Source organism: Papaver somniferum, chromosome 4, assembly GCF_003573695.1.
Source record: "Papaver somniferum cultivar HN1 chromosome 4, ASM357369v1, whole genome shotgun sequence".
Lineage (NCBI taxonomy): Eukaryota > Viridiplantae > Streptophyta > Magnoliopsida > Ranunculales > Papaveraceae > Papaver > Papaver somniferum.
Genome location: NC_039361.1, coordinates 75,558,751 through 75,574,060, shown reverse-complemented (window position 1 = coordinate 75,574,060; position 15,310 = coordinate 75,558,751).

Sequence of the window (15,310 nt, the reverse complement as noted above, 5' to 3'; positions counted from 1 at the left end):
GCAGGCCTGGACCAGGGTAAGCCAATCCAACGGTGTCAGAATAGAATTTTTCTGGTGGTAGATAACAAAGGTTCTGGTAAAGCCTCCTTTTGTCCCTCCAACCTTTTATTTTTCTGCTGATGTAAAACAACGATGACAGCATTAGAATCGACGCGTTCGGATTTCGGAAACAGGGGTTATCGACAACGGCTCGGAGCTGTATATACTTGGGAGTGAAGTTTCTATATCTATAAGTAGTCATCTCCAGTGCTTCACTGTTACTACTTGCTAGATCTTAGTTGAGAAAACCTAATTTCTTCGCTCCTGTTCTTCATCAACGCTCTGTGAAGTAGGAATTGATTGAAGATTTATCCGATTGATCTGAAGGGAAAGAAAGAATGGGTTTTTTGAATCAGAAAAAGGTAGAATCTTCATCATCTTCTCGTAAGGGTAATGGTCAGAAAAAGAAGATTTTCAAGAGCAGATCCAAGGGTATTGAGAAGAAATTGCATGAATTCAAAACTTTATGTGGTGTTAGGGCTTTATATTATGTCAAATCTGAGTTCAATAAGGATGGATTAGTTAGAATACTACCAGAAAACCGTAATGAATGTCAAGAAATTGTCAGGGATTAAATAAATTATGATCCGAAAACAGCAGGGAAAAGAAAAATGGATGTTAAAGAAGAGAATCAACAAGTTAATTTTGTAAATCAGAAGTTAAGTAATTTATCTATTGAAGAGATTCAAAGGATTGAAAGGAATTTGAACCCTGTCTTTGGTATGATTTCAGAGAGAATAAATCAGTTGATGGAGAAGAACAAATCTGGGGTTCCATTAGCAAAGAGTTGTAATGAAGATGATATGAGTATGTTGAATGAATCCCCCTCTCTTCCACTTGAAACTAAATCTGATTATCAACCTTCATCTCCTTCTAATTACAGTTCTGCTCTGGAGAACGAATTTGATACTGATCAGTGGCTTAATTTTCCTGGTCTAACTAATACTGCTACAGAGAAATTAGATCAGTTGATGGAGGAGGATAAATCTATGGCAAAGGGTTGCAATGAAGATGATATGGATGTGATGAATGAATCCTCCTCTCTTCCACTTGAACCTAAATTTGATTATCAATCTTCATCATCTACGGAAGTTTTCAATTATAATTGGTTTTGGGAACGGGTTTGATTATGGTATTAATCAAGAGGATTGGGTTAACCTTCCAGTGCTAACTGATACTACTACTGATGACGGTGTTGTGTTTGAGCCTTTTCCTGACTTGGAGTTCCAGGCGTTGAATAATTATGCAGGTAGTAGCTTTACTGATATGATGATCAACTGCTACTGAAGAAAAGACTGGTGCTGCTGACTGCTGAGTACATTTTTGTTATCTATCTACTATGTAATTAGGGTTAAAGGACAAAATGCCCCGAAATCGACCCACTAGGTTTGAAAATGCCCCGGACCTTAGGCAAGAAATCAAAATGCCCCATTCCGTTAGTTTTCAAATTTTGGTCAAAATTGGGGCATTTTCACTACCTTTGACCAGTCAATTATAGTGTGATTTTTCATTTTTGCCCTTCGCAAGAAAAAATACCCGACACGTACTGATATGGTTCTCTTAACACGTGAGCATCTATTTCAAGGACACGTGGTCAAGGACTGACACCTGTAGCAAAGGTGTGTTTCGTACGTGTGCTACAGGTATTATCTTCACCTGGGTCGATTTTCAGCCACAGAAAGGAATCGAAAATTTTCCCAGATACAGAGAGCGATAGGGTTACAGGCGAGAGAGATCGAGAGATTGAGAGATTGATAGACCGGAAGGACAAAGGGAACTGCAGATCGATAAGATAGATGAGACGGAGTAGATAAGAGGCAGGTTTTCTCTTCCCGGTGACGAACATGTAAGTTTTTTGTTCAGAAATTTGACGTTTTAGGGTTTGTGATTAACCATGTGATGAGTATCTTTCTACATTTGATCTGTTTGATTTGGTATATGCTTTACGATTTGGGGTTAGGGTTTGTGAAATTGGTTTGCGATTTAGGATATGTGATTATGATTTTTGATTTTCGATTCAGGGAATGTGATTATGAAATTGGTTTGAGATGATGTTGTTATAATCTGAAGTTAGGGTTTGTGACGATTTGAGATTTAAACTGAGTTGGTGATGGCTGCAGGGTGAAAGGGTTGTTGATAAATTGTGGATATGCAAACCTAGTGGGTCGATTTCAGAAAGTACAAATTAGGGTTTGTTTGTGTAGCCAATACAAATGAAAATTGTGTTGTAATTTGATTCAGGGAAAATGAAATTAGTAAACATTTCTGTTTTTGGTAATAATTTTTGGTATGATTACTGTAATCATTAGCATGATTACTGCAAAACATTTCCGTAACCACCATGGATGCTAACACCCTTGCTGTATTATTTTGTTTCGTTACTGTAAAAAAATTTCCTGTAAAAATTTGTTTCATTACTGTAATCATACTATTTGTTTCATTACTGTTTTCATTACTGTAAACAACCATTATTCTCTCAATTTATTTCATTACTGTAAAAATTATTGTTTTTTTGTTGGGGATCTGTTACAGAATGTTTTTTTTTTTGCATTTATTGACCTATGTCTTTTAATGGCAGACATACTACTAGTTAGTTTATGTTGAAAGTTTTAGCAGACTTTTATTTATGAATCTATGGGTTTAAAAAGTATGGACACAATCATGGTTTTATTTCTTAATTCAGCTCATTACATTGAGGAATACTTCCAATATGATAACATTACATTAACCTTTTCTGACATGAGTTTTGGTTGTGCTTCTAATTGTGCACTTTATCTTTAGTTGTGCACAAATTTGATCTTCAATATTATCTAATTGTTTTTGTTTCTTCATAAAGATTGCATCAGAAACCCATTGGAAATCTTCACATTGCATTTTAGGTAGCCAATACCATAATTCCATGATGTTTGAGCTATGTTTAAAATCCTCACCTTTGTTGAATTGCATTTAGGGTTGATACATCTAGTCTTTGACCAAGAACAATCAGAAAATTTGTGATCACCAACACAAGCTTTACAACCTCCATTGTACTGAGGTGCAATGGATTTAATTGCATCATCAAACCATTCGAAGTATGAACACATGGTATTAGAGCAAGAGAAGAATTTCTTCCCTGAATTAGCACCATCTTTGACCTTTAAAAGTTTACGAATACCATTACAAGGAACTAATTTACACCTTGTGTAGATCCAATGACAATCAATTGATTGATGATTTTTTTCGTTGCACATCTCACATTCCTGGCTTGATGTAGCAGCCATTATGAAGAATTTTTTTTTTTTTACTGATTTTTGGTTGGATCATCTTCACAATTTATAAGTCAGGGGAGACAAAAAAAAATGACCGTTATTACAACGGTCGGAATCTCACAACGGTCGGAAAATCTAGCCGTTGATTTGCTAGGATGTTCCACGTGTCGCGATCCTAGCTAATAGGACACCGTGGTCATTTAAAAAAAAATCGGTAAATGTAAAACCCAAAATCTCTCGCCGTCCATTTTTGTAATCGACACGTGTCGCAATCTCAGTAAATGACGAAAATAGGACCCTAGATTTTCATCTTGGTGAACAGAAGGGTATAAATGTCAATCGATTTCCACGTGCGGGCCACATGCTTACGCATTTGACCACTTAACGCTCTGAAACGAAAGACATAACAGAATGGGACATTTTGATACGGTTTTGGGGCATTTTGATTTCTTGCCTAACGTCCGGGGCATTTTCAAATCTGGGGGTCGATTTTGGGTCATTTTGTAATTAATATGCACTAGCATGTTGAATTTCTCTTGAAGTGATAATTTCAGATGTGCTGTGTAATTTATTAACTGCACGAACCAATAGCAAGTTTATAAATCACACTCAGATTTCCAAACACACGAGGCACAAAAAGTGCAATGAACCATAACATCCTCAAAATTCCAAATACCAGTATCACTCAGCGTTCCATCAAAAAATAAAAATACAATCTCATTCAGCAACGTGAACCCAGACTTCTTGACAAGCACCGTGATGACACGAGTAGTGACTTCTGAAATATTCACCTCCTGCTACTCCTTTTTAGCACCATAACTAATCAGTAAATTACTATGAAAAATAGATTATTGGACGGAGTTTGAGTTGAATACTGACTGCAAGTAAAAAACAGATACGGATTTTAATCTCAGAAACCAATCCATGATTAAGTTAACTAGAAAAGAATTTGATAATACAAGAAATGAATTACAAACCTCACATTCAAAGATATCTTGGGTTTGTATGCCAAACCGTGTTTCCTGCCACACCACATAGCACACTAATTTGCAGCTGCTCCACTCTTCTTTCTTTGGTCATAGGCACAACTAATTCTGTCTACGTAAAAAGTAAAGATATATAGACATAGCTCTTATACTTGCCAGTATTTAAGCCTGAATATAAGAGCGAGCATGCTGGTCTAACTTAGTCAGCCGTTGCAAAAAAAAAAAAATTAACAAGGAAAGTATAGCTTCATTCCTAGCCATGGCTAGGAATGCAGCCATAGTTAGAACTTATGGGTTTAGGGTTTAACTACTTAGGTTTAACTGAAGAGAAGAGAGACAAGAAGATGAACTTTAAACAGAATAGTTTTTTTTATTGATTTCAACTCAACTGTAATACAAAGAGACTCGATACATATATATACACGATTGTCTTGAACTTTAAGTCATTGTCTTTCCTAACTGAACACAATTTCCTACAAAGAGTACCAAATATAACAAACTCTTGATAGAGAAACTGCCGTGTACACATACCAGACGTTGTGTTAACAACCATTTTCGGCATCCAGATTTCGATGACCAGAAAATCAAATAAAAATGAGAATCCTTCACATGGATATCACAGAAATCAGAAGAAACTACTTGCATCCCTAGAATCAATTTGGCAAACATCTTATACAAAAGTTGCGTGTGTACCAAAAGTATGACAAGTATAAAACACATTTCCTACGTTTCCAGAACAATAATAATAGCAAGTATATAGCATTTTAAACAAAAATTGAGATCTATGCTAAAGAATTATTACACCGTGTGTGTATCTATACTCATTGCTGTAACAAAAACAAGATGGACGTATTTAAGTTTGAACACTGAATGAGATTTACATTTAAGAGCCATGGAAACGAAAAGAACCCTTAAGTTTTAAAATACCTAATGGACAAACTTGGTGAACCCACGACTAATGCAAGGGGATGAAATGCATGGTAATACACACCTGCAAACACAACACCAATGACTGACCTTAAATAAGACATAACTCTAGTCAAATGATTAAATGCAGATAATTCAACAACGAGAAAGAAGATATTAACTCCAGGTATTGTCACCATATAGTAGACCGTTAGATTAAGGGTTTCAGACGTACCTCCGGGTCTCTAATTATCTCAACAAACAATGGTTGATAAGATGAAACGGATTCTTTCTAACGAACTTTCAGTCGCACTCTCTCCATCTCTTTGTTGGTATTTTTCCTCCCAGTTCTACACTTCTTGGTCCCATTCCTTGAGTTTCTTCTGTAAATCACACAAATGCCATGTCAGAAAGTCACCCAATAGGAACAAACCGCCACATGATTTGAGAAACTCATACGTATATAACAACAATGGCTAGTGGCTAATATTCAAATTGACGGGCCACCCATGGAATTTGTAAACATGACATATGTTGGGAATATATATTTAAAACATAAAATGATTTCCCAATAAAAATGTTTTTAATAGTAATTAAGTTTTTCATAAAAGAAAAAATTAATTTTGTTATCATTAACTTTGACTGTTACATATTTGTGGGTTTTAATGGTGTTAACTCCACCATAATGACATTTGAAAGAATTTTTAGTTGTTTTGAAACTCTTGACTATAAATCCGAATTTTGGTTGAAAAAACATATGAGAGAGTTTTTCTTTTATGCTTTGGTGTTAAAAAGAATTTGGAGAGTTATTGAAATCCTTTTTGTAGTGAGAGAGCTTTTTCCTTTTATGACTTGAGTTTACAAAAGAAAAGAATTTTAGAGAAAGAAAAATAAGTGTGTGAACATCTCTTATTTTTCTAAATGAGTTTCTGAGCAAGAATGAAGTGTAGAAGTTTCACATCTTCTCATCGTGCAAGAGTGACTGTGTAAGAGATTGAACTCGGCTGTTTTATCCTGGGGACAACGCGACATTGAAGAACTGCTTGCACAATCTTGGGCAGAACCGCGAAACGTCTTAAAGAAAGCGACCTAGTCCGCGACTCATCCATAACATTGTTTTGTTTTGTTTTTTGTGATTGTTTTGCAGGCATAATTCAGCAATTATTCCAACAATTTTAAGATGTTTTATTCTGCCATGGATATCAAATGAAAAACAATTGGTCAAATACGATAAGTATCATTGTTTAATTTGTTTTATAGAATTATATAAATGGTATAATTTTTCTTTAACGATTTAGCATGATGCTTGGAATTAGGTTACTTGGTACCTAAAGTAAATTTATGACTGATGTTAATGGACTAGGAATTTCATGGTTAAATATTTTTCTTCATTAATATTTAGCATAGATAAAAAAAATAAACAAATGTTTTGAAGATGTTGTAGAGTTTTATTTTTTATCTCCTAGACGAAAATGAATTGGGTCTAGAAATTTTTACTAGATATACTAGACATCATGAGGATAATGCACGTTAGATTTTAGAATATTTTGATACCAAAAAGTATTTTTAAGATATTTTATAAAACCGCATAACGTTGCTGAAATTTTTGATGGGCAGAAATTTATCCCTAATTGAATTCGTATGTCCCAATCTTTGTATAACTATTTTGAATTTGTGGGCATGAAACTTGTAGATCGGGATTTTGTTTTCAAAATCCATTTTGAAATTTCCCATTTATATTTTTGGTTTGAGAAATAAAATCATTGTGTATGTCTATCCAAAATAAGGGATTTGACACTTGAGATTAGAGATTAAAGATATAAGAAATTACATTAAAAAATCATGTTTTGATTCTAGTACTTCATAGTCTAGTTTTTGTAATGTAAAAGAAGATCATTGTTAGAAACCAAATTAATGCACCGTATGTGTTTGATAATATGCTTAGTAGAAAGTTATATATATATGTACGATTTTATAACTATATAACTTTGAAACTTTGTTTGAAATTTAAGAGAAACTTGAAGTGATATGTTTCATTTGATTTTTAAGTAATTATGCGAGTGCATACCTTACTTTTTTTGGTTTCAAATGCTCACATGTACATGATTGTGACATGTGAAAGTTCACTTATTTGAGCAAGTTTTTATTTTCCAATGAAATAAAAATTGCGGGAGATTAATCGATGTGAGGAGCAATGAGGTTGCTGATTTCTTTGTTGGCGCAAAGAATGGAAAATGATTTATAACCAATTGAGCTTTAAAAGCAATTGAGGTATGTTTGATGAACTATTTGTAGTAATTGTAGTGATCAAATAATGGATTCTAAATTGAATAAATTGATTGTTCAATCTTAGAATAAATTTTAGGGAAACAAGATATTGAGAATTATTGTGTATGACAATAAACATGTGACTCATATAAGTTTGGAACTTATGAGATGAAATTCTATACGCACCCAAAACCGAAACATTTTGAAACCTAGTCAAAACCAATGTGAATATCAACTCTCACCAAGAAATGAACATAATATTGATTATGAATTTATTTGCTATTGTTGCATGGTATTGCAAGGATGTCAAATGTTATTAAGAACGCTTTTCAAGCTAAGTTAATGTGAATTGTGGATACGGTGAGAGGTTAGTATATATTGGTGGTTTACATCATGTTTGTTTTGATAGGTTACGGTTCAAAATTTGAACCAAATTGTTTGAAAGAAAGTGGTGTTGAGGTATACTCACATCACTAGGATTTTCGGTATTGGTATAATTTCAAAGTTTACTTCGGGTAAAACAATTTTATTAAAATTTTCATACTTCCGAAATGAGAAACAATCTTGTTTCCTCCTAGATTGAGATTATAAATTTGTTGAATTTGATCATTGCAATAATACAAATGATATGTTATAGATAAAATGTTTGAGCATAATATTGCAATTTTATCATAACATAAATTGAATTTTCAATATTTGAAATATCAGATTTTGTCATGCTTTTTAAGAAATCAATGAGTTAGTGATGAATATGAGCATGTTATATTTTCTTATAAACTTGGTGAATTTTTTGAGTAATATGTATGTAATGTTACCTAACTCATAAAAGCATGTACACTTTCAAATCTTACGCAACTTGATATTGGATGAAATAAAATATTTGAGAATTTTTTAAAGATGCTTCGAGTAACTTGTCTTTATATCAAATATGATCTTTTGAGTAGTGAATTAGGCGATGTTGTTTTCACAAAAATTGTTTGAATTTTTATTCATTACATTGTGCAAAATGCTTTGGATTTAAATCATTGGTTCATTAGTTTTTCACAATTTTTGGAGTCTTTTGATATTGTTTTGAAATTCTTGTTTGAGTCAAAAAATAGTGGGGGTTCCATATCCTATGTTTTAACATATTTGATTTAAATTAGAGGAACTAGAAAAATGAAAGTGACAAGTAATTCACTAAGAATGAACCTAGAAAAGCATATACAGTAAGATTAAATTGTAGTCATCAATATTTTGTTGATTACAATTTTGAAGATAACTTCTCATAGAAAGTAACTTCGTTCTTAAAAAATTTAATCTTTGGAGAAAGAAATTCGTGAGCCTATTTTTTTTAGACAGGCAAACAGAAAATCATTGACACTTGTATTCATGTCGCTAAATTAAATCACATGCTTGTTTGTTGATGTTGTTTCTACGATGTATGATTTGTTGTAGTCATAAGTAAACCAAAAATATGTACTTTTGTGTAAGTCAAAGATGAGAATATATGTAAACCAAGCATGGAGAATTATGTAGTTTCTACCATAAAAGAAAGCATATAAGTTATATAATTTATCATTTATATTCTTAAAACAACTTTAAAACAATTGAAAAGAAATAAATTGTTTACTTGATTCATTCGGATGATTTCAGAATTGATGAAAGTGAAATGCACAATACTCTTTGTTTTGTATGCATATGTGATGTGTTGAATTTTCATTCTAACTTATAGGATGAAAATGAAATTAAGAACATGCTTAGTTTACTATTTGACATGAAAGACTTGAATGAAGATGGTGCATGATGTTAATAATAAATTTTTCTTTGGATCTGTTTCATTTTAATGAAAATAGATTTTTAAAAGATATAGAAATTTATATAGTCTGACTGTAAACTAGTTTTCACTCATTTGGTTTAGTGCTAATGCTTTTGAGATTGTGTGTGATTGCACTAGACATGAGTATGGTAGCTCAGTATGTTTCTTTGCTACGTGATTGACTATATATAAGTATTTTTTGTAGTGCGGGTATATTACCTCCATAGTGGGGGTTTTATATTCAGATTTACCAATCTTAGTATGGAAAATTGGTAAAATTTTGAGAAGGTTATGAGGTGTTTCAAACACACCTTACACCTATAAATACACTATCTAAATGGTTACTGCAATCCTTTAAGGATGTTGCGAAGATGATTGGACATCCTTTCAGTTGAATCCTTCAAGGGATGGGGTGATTCGATCCTCTATAGTGAATAGAGGAAAAGACATATTAATCCAATGTGATAGTACCGCGGCTATTGCAAGAATTGAGAACGTTCTGACAACTACAAGAGTTGATGTTATGAGAATGGATTACATAGTGTCTGGAAAGAGCTTTCATTAGTCCTTTAACGAAAGGATTGATAAGAAGATGTGAATACATCTTAGGGATGAGGTTGATGCCCATTGATATTGAGTCATCTATGATGGATACTCAACCTAGAAACAGGTTCAAAGGGACTAGACGAAGTCATAAATGATATGGATATGAGATAATCATGCTTTTGAAGAATTCATCCCACGACATGACATCCTGAAGCGAGTAAAAGGTTGAGTTTAATTTTAATTTTAAAATTTTAAACTCTTAATGATGTTTATATCTCTATTTAGTGTGGGGTACTTTCAGGAGTATTCTTGATAAACTCACCTATGTGAATGTGAAAGTGTGGCCTCTTTCTATGAGAATATGGGAAGTTCTCTAGATCATTCATTAAACTGGGATACAAGCACATGGCCATAATGTGCTGGATTTAGACTTTACACGAGTATAGTCGTGTGTGTTAAGCTATCTTCTTATCTCCTAGAGTTCAAGACTTATGTTCACTCTATGGTCAGTTTTAAGATAGCCTATTAACACTATGTAAAGGTTCAAGTCGCGAGGCACCTTTGCTTATGCACAACAGTACTATACATTTCTTGCTCAATGTTTTGAAAATATAAGTGGGGATTGCTGGGAATATATATTTAAAACATAAAATGATTTCCCAATAAAAATGTTTTTAATAGCAATTAAGTTTTTCATAAAAGAAAAAATTAATTTTGTTATCATTAACTTTGACCGTTACATATTTGTGGGTTTTAATGGTGTTAACTGATGTAGTTTCAAAGTTGTTGTAGTAATAAATAATATAGTTCGTTCAAGACTTGTGAAGGTTGTGCTTTTAGATTTAAATTTTAAAGCTAAAGAAAATAAAGCAAATTAAAACTGATTATATTAGAGAGACCGGGGTTCAGGATTTCACCATTCACCAAAATTCATGTAATTTAATGTTAATTTTTATCATGCAATTCTAGACAATATAACTCCAATCAAAAGAAATTGTGATTCTAATCATTGCCTAAATTAGATTTTCAAAACATCAATTGTTAATCGCAAGAATGAAGTATCAAAAGCCCTAAACTAAGCATACTTCATCAAGAGAAAACACAACTAATTAATAAAAATCATTACTCAATTTTCATTCGGTGCAAATAATCATAAAAGAATTGCATAAATAAATTCAAATAAATTTTACCACATAACTTTTGGAAGAATGGCTTCCTCCATTGCCCCGGAAGATTGGGTTTAGCTCATCATGTTGGAAACACACACAAAATATGTATTCATGGCTCAAAAAGTGTTTACAAGAAGAGAAAATAGTGAAACAGGAAATCTGCAACAGCACATGCACATTGCAGACCGACTGTTTCAACTCTCAACTGTTATGATGAAGATAACCGTTACAAATGTGAAGATAAATGTTGCAGAAGAGGATGAAGAAACTGTTACAATCAAGATAAATGTTGCAGAAGAGAATGAAGAAACTGTTACAATGAAGAAAAATGTTGCAAACCAGTTGAAGAAACTGTGACAAGCATTTGAAGAAACCGTTACGACGGATGAAGAAACCGTCGTTGTTTCCCTGTTCTTCACGAGCAGAAGCAACAGAGTTCTGAAAACTCTTGATTCACGCTTCCTGAGCTCTCCTCTCGACCCCAAACTCTCCCCAATCCTTCTATGTGATCCTAAGAACCTATTTATACATCATTGCGACATTGAATCTCCCAAAATATCTTTATTTAATCCCATTATTTCTTTTATTCTCGAAAATATATTGTTTCCAAAAATCGTTTTCCTACGCATCTGCAACTGTATTTCTTTCCTTCTATACCTTCTTCACGCTCCAGAATATCGATCAACTCTTCCAAGCACGTGCAGTACACGTTTAAATTCCTCACAACTCATGCAAGCTCATGTTTTTCCTCCAACTCCCTGTTTGGATTAAACCAAGTTATCCAGCCAAATTTGATTGAAACAAACACCCATACTAGCTCTGTTAGGACATATCACAACTACCCATGAAGTTTCAGCGATTGAATTACACAAAAACTCCTCCAAACATTCGATCGAAATTCTTCCAGTGAAGTGAAATGTTTTCCCGCCAAAATTGGTTTTGAATTTGAGAAGAAGATGTCCTCCCCCTAATCATGTACGGGTTTCCGTTTAGCACTTGCCTTTTGGGGTGCAAATAGTAATTTTAGGGCATAAATAATAACTTTTCTGGGGTTTCTCTGACACATTTTTGGGGTGCTTCCGGTGCATTTCTTGGGTGCCTTTAGTACTTTATCCTGGGATGTAAAACACCACTTTTCGAGCCAATTTTTGCTGCAAGAGCTTATTTCTCTATAAATATCTACAAAGACATAAAATAACAAAATAAATACAAAATCGAGCACTAACAATACATACAATTGAGACATATTAGACACATAAATGCGTCTATCATTAACTCCACCATAATGACATTTGAAAGAATTTTTAATTGTTTTGAAACTCTTGACTATAAATCAGAATTTTGGTTGGAAAAACAAATGAGAGAGTTTTTCTTTAATGCTTTGCTGTTAAAAAGAATTTGGAGAGTTATTGAAATCCTTTTTGTAGTAAGAGAGCTTTTTCCTTTTATGACTTGAGTTTACAAAAGAAAAGAATTTTAGAGAAAGAAAAATAAGTGTGTGAACATCTCTTATTTTTCTAAATGAGTTTCTGAGCAAGAATGAAGTGTAAAAGTTTCACATCTTCTCATCGTGAAAGAGTGATTGTGTAAGAGATTGAACTCGGCTGTTTTATCCTGGGGACGACGCGACATTGAAGAACTTCTTGCACAATCTTGGGCAGAGCCGCGAAACGTCTTAAAGAAAGCGACCTAGTCCGTGACTCAACCATAATATTGTTTTGTTTTGTTTTGTTTTTTGTGATTGTTTTGCAGGCATAATTCAGCAATTATTCCAACAACATCGTTCAACACTTCCATTATTTCATGAGAGTTGAAAAAGATCAGAAAGGAAATTCACACTGATGACCATGATAAGAAACTATTTACAAAGACCAGCAAGTTTCCGTTTAACTTCAGAACTACATGGCAAGAAGAAGAAGAGGATGGACCTGGTACAGATGCGAATAAACCTTCACAACAAGTTTTTGATGTAGTGTTTCAAGGGCTACACCACTAATCTCAAATTGACCACCAGGTCCAAAGATATACTTTGGTTATCCTGCCCAATATAGTTTAGAAAATTGATATAATCATGCCAACAAAGGGAGATATATAACATCTATATGGCATCACATTACTTGTCGTAGTCTAAAAAAGCTGCAAAAACTAAAGATCATGATTAAGACCATTAAGAGGCCACGAAGAACTATGAAAACGATGAAAGTGGAATGAGACTAATGACAGCCATGAAAACCAGAGTGTTTGAAAGCCACGAAGAACTATATAAATCCAATGCGACCTGGGTACAAACCATCCACATATGTTAGGTGCAGCTAGCTAGTTTGTATGGTTCCCGGAAGCAGTGCGAAACGGTAACAATGAATTCACCTGTATAAGGTTTTAAATAGAACTATATTATTGGGGTTTAAAAAGTCTTGGTCTTTTGGAGGCTTTTTAGAGTCACCAAATAATAATTAGGTCACCCCCATAAAATATTTATATAATGACTAACATGACCCCTCACTGGTTTTAGATAATAAACTTGATTAATAACACTAATCATGATTAGCTAATTAATCAACACTAATTAATTTCTTTAAGTTAAGTGTTGAAGTTCAAAATCAAAACCAAAAAAATCAGAGGGAAGAGAAGATGAAGAAGAGGAAAAAAAATTTGGGGAAAAAAATGAAAATCAGTGATTCAAGCAAAACTTTTGATGTAGGTGAACCCTCATCTTTAAAATACGATAACATATTAATACCCATCAACAACGATCAGTTCTTTGCTGATTTTTCAGAAAATCATGATTTTTTTTCTCAAACTCAAAATAACCCTTATGAACTTTACTATGATTTCGAAGGACCAACCCAAGAAGAAGAAGAAATCGAAGAAACAATTGCTCAAGATTACCAGGTATACCTATATTCTAACTCCTATTTCAGTTTTTAAGCTCAGAGTTGCAACAAGTTTCGATTTTTTCCTTCCGAAAACCCTAGGTTTCCAGCCGCCAGGTACAATCACGGCTGGGAAACCATAAACTCCTAGCCGTTATTCAATATTACCGTTCACTATTGATGAACTCCCTGCCGTTATCATAACGTTACGGATGAGACGATGAATATTCCTGGCCGTAGCTACAAAATTACGGCCAGGTCTACGTGCATGGGAAGCATTTAATAATGTAGGCGGCGGTTAGGTATCATGTCCGAAAATATTAAATGCTATTTAATGTTGTCGGCGCCGGTTGGGTTACCCATCCGTAACCAATTTTAAGGCTCGTTTTTAGGCAGTAAGCTGACTCATCCAGTTACAGGGAAATTTACATCTTGGAATTCCTGGACGTAACCTATTTACGGTTAGGAATAGTACCTTTCGAGCCAGCCGTTGATGTTATGACGGATAGAAAATCATTTGTCGACCCAGCCGTATACTGTTTGACGGATGGAATATCACTTGTCGACGCAGCCGTATACTCCTTGACGGCTGGAATATCACTCGTAGACTCAGCATTTTCTGTTTGTTTAAATTTATTTTGTGAATAATTATGTGGCATATGTCATTCTATTATAGATTGTACCGTACATTCCGGTGGAAGACCAAGAGGTGGTTATGGAAGATCAACAGGTGGTTAATGAAGAGCAAGACGAGGTTATGGAAGATCAACCCCAACCTGTGCAAGTTTTCGAGGTTATGGAAGATCAACCCCAACCTGTGCGAGAAACCGAGATAAGGATGTCAAAGGAAAAGCACCGATTCTCAAACCATCGCAAATCACCCCACAAAGATTTGTTAGTAACCTTGACGGTGAGAAAAAGACGGTCTTCTTGGATGTAGGTCAGATGAAATCACCCCCTATATATGAGGAAGGTAATTATATCCGACCTACTTACACGATATACAAAAACATGCACTTTTTACCACATTTTATTCATGAGTATGTCAAGTCCACCGACGATGTTGAGGGCGACGGAAATTGTGGTAACCATGTGTTCGTAGATCAACTTGGACCTTTTGAGCATGAAAAAGAATGGGGTGACGACCAAATTACTTATGTTAGGCCAAAGTGTTTGCTTGAACTACGTGGTTTCCCCGATTTCTAGAAGCCAATGATGAGATTTTAAAGAAATGACAGGGAGGCGATGCTTAACGAGGTGTTCAAAGAATTTGAACGACGTTTAATGGGAAACACTACATTGACAAGTGAATATTGGATGAAAATGTCAATATGTGGCTATCTACTCTCCAAATCATTACATTGCGTTATTCATTCCATCTCCTATGCAGATAGTGTTACATACGCACCAACAAGACGTGTTTTTACCTAAGAAGAATCTCCAAAGATAGTCATCATGGGGTTCGTGAACATGAACC